General features: G+C 35.8%; 1 long non-coding RNA gene across 1 annotated transcript; it reads left to right on the top strand.

Annotated features, from left to right (window-relative positions):
* Positions 1-3,268: 3,268 nt before the first annotated feature.
* LOC110868065 lies at positions 3,269-6,213 on the top strand. Its single transcript, XR_002552144.2, has 2 exons — positions 3,269-3,506; positions 4,786-6,213. It is a non-coding gene; the product is annotated as an uncharacterized LOC110868065 (long non-coding RNA).
* Positions 6,214-6,532: the final 319 nt, after the last annotated feature.

Below are 6,532 nucleotides of genomic sequence, written 5' to 3'. Positions count from 1 at the left end.
GAAAAGTATCCCCAGTTATTCGAAAACCGTGCAACCACTGCTGAGGCTGAAGCTACTACTACAGAATTTCGGGACGAAATTCCAAATCAACGGGGGGATGATGTGACACCCCAGGAAAACCAGTGAACGATACAACTTACCTAGCTTCCTCAGTGAGTGCGTACCAAATTTCGGGACGAAATTTCTTTTAAGTTGGGGATAATGTGACAACTCGAGTTTTCAAGATTCCATCTTTGCACTATTGCACGTTATTGTTTGGATTGTTTGTTTATACGACTAGTTGTTTCGCAACGGAACACGTTTGTAATATGTTAAATCGTGTTATGAATGATATGTTTTATTTGTGTACAACATACGTGCCTTTATGGATATATAGTTGTATATTGCTAGTGTATGTTATGTGAGTAGTATATTTATTAGTAAACATGGAGCACTAGCCGAAAATACCCCCTTGCCAAATACCTTTACCCGACGAAAACACCATTTGGTGAAAACACCTTGTGTTTGGTGAAAACACCTTGTGTTTTCGTCTGAAGATGGGCTGGCGAAAACAGGAACTGGGCTTTGGCCCAGTAGCGAACTATAGCATTTTGTTATAACCCTTACTACTAGAGTTTAATCGAAAACCCTAGAACACCTCTTCAACGGAGTGCCAACGACTGCAATCCTTTGGAACCTTTCTTCTGAATCAACCTGTTGGCTTTATATCTCGGTTAGTGACTAACCCGCTCGGGATTGATTGTCTGTTATCATCGTATATTGTGAAATTGAAATCATGATTCTGTGATTTTATGTGATGTTTTGATTCATGTTGGATACGGTATTAGGTGAGTGAATACGGTTTCGTGTAATAAACATGTTGGATGTTTCTGTCATGAATCATGAAGAATAGGTCTGATGTTGTGATGTTATTTGGATAGATCTCAACGTATATTCAATTTAATGTATAATAATCATATGAATTCATGATTGAATGATTTCGTATTAATGCTTTGTATGTATGGATGATCGCATAAATTGATATGACTGAATGATTATATGATGAAGTCGGTGTACTGTAGATGATCATTAGGTCTTATGTGTTCAACGTAACTGATATGATGGCGAGCAATGTAGCTGGCGAAAACCCCCCACCCAACGAAATCCCTTATCCAACGAAAACACATTAGTGTTTTCGGCCAAGTTATGTTTTCGGCCCAAAGGGATTTCGGCCTAATGGATTTCGCTGCACAAGTGTTCACGTTGAACAAGTGATTTCAGCCCACAGTTGGTTTTCGGCCCAAATGTGATTTCGGCCCAGGTGATTTCGGCCATCAAGTGTTTTCGCTGTATTTGTGATTTCGCCCATTAACTTGCATGGTGGTTCTGTTAGTCTATTAATCCCGTTAAACTCATTAACTATGTAAAGTCCTTAATTCAGTTAGTCATTAATTCTGGTAGATGTTAACCCTGTTAAGTATGTAACTCAGTTAAATGTGTTAATCCTGTTAAGCATGTTAACCTGGTTGTGTATGCTGATCTTGTTAAACCTGATAACCTTGTTAAGTGTGTTATTGTATAACTATGTTAGATTTGACCAAGAACCCCGTCATGTGATGCATAATGTATGAACATGAAATAACTGTTATATGTTACATGACGATGAATACTTAAACACACTTGTGACGTAAATGACATGTGAAGTATTTCGAACACGAACTGATTGTATACATGCGTGCGTACTATAGGTCGTGATTGATTAATTGTGGGCGTGTAACCCTTTTAGCATACCGAGCAAACCAAGGTGAGTTCACACAGCCAAGGCATGGGTTCCCGGGTGGGAATGGGATTTGTTGATTTATTGTACATACTCAGCTGATAGAATCGAACGATAAGATACAACTAGACTAGTAACACTTACTGAACTGATCTTCGCACACCTGCCAAGGGTTGGCCGCGATATTATGACTGACTTCGCACACCTGCCTTTGGAAGGCCGCGAACTAAACTTACTAACATCTTCGCACACCTGCCTGGTAGGCCGCGATACAAATAAACCTAGTCTAGAATACTTGGGATAGTTATCCCCTAATCTTCGCATACCTGCCTGGGAGGCCGCGATGGAAATATGATACATGATATAAACGAACGAACATACTATTACTCACACTATACTATTACTGAACTGTTAACTGTGAACTCGCTCAACTAGTTGTTGACTCTCTGCTGCATGCCTTGCAGGACCTTAGGTACTTATGGAGCTTGCACAAGGAGGAGCGGGTCGTTGTGGGATTCGGATCGTAGACTTTATGCTAAACAATTGAACTTATAACTTTACTTTGGATTTTCATTATTATGCTTCCGCTATTGATACTATGTTTGGTTTGGAACATCAATCGTATTGATTTGGGTTTTACAAACTATCTTATTTATATTATGCTATGTTCAATATGATTGATGGCTTGATCCTGGTCATGTCACGCCTCCAAGCGGTGGTACTCCGCGTGTGGATTTTGGGGGTGTGACATGAATGATGTGTTATATAGTGTGTTAGGGTGTTCGGTGATCATAACTAGCTCAGAAATAAATAAACAATGCTTCTAGTATATTTTTGGTGTTTCGTATAGTGTCCGGTTGTTCGGTTAGATACCGGTTCGTTAAAGCGCTAAATTGCACCGTTTAGTGTCCTTTATATACCCTTTTGAGACACTTTCGATTCCCGACACTTAGGAAAGCATTCATGACTAATTAGTCATATTTTTACATGTTACAAACTTGTTACAAAGCAGAATTTTGCTGAAATATATGAAATTCAGCACTTTAAGTGTATCTCGGGTGCTTTTCAGTGCGTATTTTAGCTTCCGAAAAGTCTATATGTTAACCCTTGTATATGTTCTTGGTTTTCAATGTATTTTAGACGTTGGACCTACTCCTAGGCCCCAATTCTATTGTCTGACTGCTTTCTGCAGAATTGCTGACACAATGTGTCTTACCGTTGAGTTTACTAGTATTTCTGACGCAACGCTATCATTAATGCAGTAAGCAATATTTGTAGTATAAAACGTGCATGAATTCACATGTATAGCATGAAATTAGATAATGTTGACATTTAAGCACATAATTGCAATTAGAGGGGGCAATTCTGACCCAAATAGCATACAATTGGTCCGTCTGGGTCATTTTTAGATTATATTGGGTGAATTTGGGTGAGGATGTTTAGACAAGGGGGTCAAAGTGGGTTATTTAAAAAAAATAAAAAGTTTTATTTACGGGTCATACAGGGTTGAGAAATTAGGACGGGCGGGTCAGTTAGGGTTGAAAAAAAAAAAGAAAGCTGGGTCATCTTCTTCAATCTGACTGAATCAACGCCTCTAGTCCTCTGCCTTCTCCTCCGCCACAGACTTCCGCCATCTCCTTCGCCGTCAATACATCATCTTCAATCTTCAACCTCTCCTTCAAGAAATCCTTCTTCGCTCGTTAATCTCTCGGTCTGCATCAACGATTTCTTCACATCGAATCGGATACAGGTTCAAAACCCTAATCTTTGCTTCTTCTGTACCAAATTAGAGTTGAACTTGATGTTTTCTGCGTGTTAATCGAACTGGGTTTTCATTTGTTTGAAATGGGTATGCCATGATTCTTGTTAATTTGTTTTGATTTTGTTGAAAGATGTTAAAATCTGATGCATTTGTTTCTGGGTGTTGTTGTTTAATATGTTTTTGAGAATAAAACATATGCTTCTTCAATATCTTCAGTTTATTCTTGAATTTATTTCTAAATATCTTTAGTTCTGTTGTAGTTATTTCAAGATATTGTCATGCTTCTTTTTCATATTGATATAGTTTACTTTTCCTCAATCATCAAAATCTTGAATTTATGCCTAAATATTAAGAAAATGGAAAAGTGAAATTCAAGAATATTGGATGTTCTGTTGTTCACTGTAGCTATGGTTTACTTGTTCATTCATATTGGGATTTGGTGACATCTGTTTAGTGGTAAGTGCTATGAATAATGAGGATTTAGTTTTTGAAAATACACCATGATTCCATGTATTAGATGTACACTGTGTTTATATGGTGGTTTTGTGTGTTTTAGTGTGTGTGGTAGGCAGCCAAAGGTAGGACTTTTTCTTGAATGTTTCAGCCAAATGTATGTTTTTTAAAGCAGTATGTTTTTGTGTGTTTATAAATCTGTTTTAGTGGTAAGTGCTATGAATAATAAGGTTTTTTTTTTTCAAGATATTATAATGTAAACTGTTAGTTTGAAGTTTCTTTGTGTTTGCAAATGATTCTTTAGATCTCAAAAATTATAATATCATTGGTTTTAAACTTGTTTACTGCCCCCAATATCTTTGCATCCAATTAATAGGCTGCATAATGCATATGAATCTGCACTGAAGTTATTGGTTTTTCTTGATGATTATATTGAAGACTTAAGATAATTAAAATTTCCTGCCTTTTAATCCCAGAAATCATATTATTCTTGTTGAATGATTCTTTTTCAATAAAATAGTAATGATGTTGTTTGATTATACTCAAGTAGGGATGTTTATAAACCATCGAAACCAATCAAACCGGTCAATGCCGACTGCAAGTTCGAGATTTATACGGTTTAACGGTTTGATAGTTCAAACCGCTATAACCAGTTGGTCCGACCAACCCACACAACCCAACCCAGCCCGCGGCCAGTTTGGTTTGTTGTTTCCCGAACCAACACTTAGCGGTTCGACTTGAATGCAAGTTGTCTCAAAATTTCTACTGCTACATATTAGACCAAAAATCTTGAAAATTTTCAATTTATTTTCAGATGGCTACAATCTGATCCACGAGTGAGTGATCATATAAACATGGATTTACGAGATGAAAGCTCAAGACTCGGATCGAATATACAGAATTTATCATCTTCATTTCATTTCTACCAACAATCCTTACACTATGAACAGATTTGTGGCTCTTTTTGCTGCCCCTTTGCTTTCTTTTCATTTCATTTCTACTAACAATCCTTACACTATGAACACAAGGTTCATTGCTGCTGACACTCTTCAGAAACTTATGGTTCTTGTGGGTTTAGCTCTTTATTATATTAATTATTGAACTTTATCAGTAGTTAGGATAAATTTATTACTGTGTTTGTTTTATTATAACTATTAGTTTATTAGTTGTGATGAAATTATAAAAAAAAATGTTTTTAATAATCAATAAGCTTCTGGAGGGAAAAAAACTGACCTGACCCGACCCGAAACCTGTTCTGACCCGGACCCGACCCGAAACCCGTTCTGACCCGGACCCGTTTCGACCCGAACCAAAACAACCCTTTTTTATAATTGACCTGTTTTGACCCGAACCCATTTTGACCCATGACCCGACCCGACCCGTTTGCCAGGTCTAATTGCAGTTATTAAGTATTAATTAAATTGTACGGATTTACCGGTTTTGTGTCAGTTGTCACATGGGTTTGGTAATGGATAATTTTAATACTTGGAATAAATTTTGAAAATAATTTATAGTATAGCCTAATAAAAGTTATATATGTATTATATATAAAAATAATAAATAAAAATGTATAATTTTTATTCGAATTTCGAATCGAATTTGAAACTATAAATTCGTATTCGATTTACTGGACTCGAATTGAATCGAATTCGAATTCTTATAATCGAAACGAATTCTTGATAATCGAATCGAATTTAAACGAATTTCGATTTTTTCGCGAAACGAATTCTGAACACCCCTAATGTAAACTCCTTATAGACATAAGTACATATAAAAGATGTCTAACAAACTTAATAGAATTTGAATACAACTTAAGTTTCAACAAACATTAACTACGAACATACGACCACCTGCCTCAACAACTTTCATCAAAGCTCAATCAAGAGTTTGTTACGCAGCAACATCTCCTTTGCTACATATTGTCTCCTGGTTACATATGCTACTGGAGACAATGTAGGCTACTGATCCAACAATCTCCCTATACAACAGATGCTACCAAAACCCTTCTTTATCACTGATTTTTATATCTCATCAATATCTCCCTGATTTATCCTTTGAATTATAGTTCAAAAGCTAGGGAGAACATGTCTTCTTATTTGAATTGGTAACCCTCTAGAACAGCTAATACAACCACAAACAATTTTCAAAGAATATTAATGGTAAAACCATACAGAATTTTCATTTAAAAATCTATAAATCTTCATAACACGATAAATAAATTTTCTATTCATTAAAAAAATAAATCTTCATAAATAACTAACAAAAATACTGCATATTCAATTTCTACACGTCTTTACCTTCTTCTGCAAATGTAATTGGAACCATTGAAGATGCAAACAACCAAAAAAATATAGTGTGCATCAAAAGATCTTTTCTTTGAACTTTTAGAGATCCATCTTCAACAATTAAGCTGGAATCCAAGAACCCAACAACAATAATCAAACCCCTTAAAAAAAAAAAAAAAAAAAAAAAAAAAAAAAAAAAAAAAAAAAAACACTTCGTTGTGGCATTTGATCGACCACTTGAGCCTAAAAAAATTGGGACATTTTGCTTTTCAGTGT

The sequence above is a fragment of the Helianthus annuus genome, chromosome 7, assembly GCF_002127325.2.
Source record: "Helianthus annuus cultivar XRQ/B chromosome 7, HanXRQr2.0-SUNRISE, whole genome shotgun sequence".
Taxonomy (NCBI): domain Eukaryota; kingdom Viridiplantae; phylum Streptophyta; class Magnoliopsida; order Asterales; family Asteraceae; genus Helianthus; species Helianthus annuus.
Note: the sequence above shows the minus strand (reverse complement) of the source record. Positions and strands in the feature narration are given on the sequence as shown.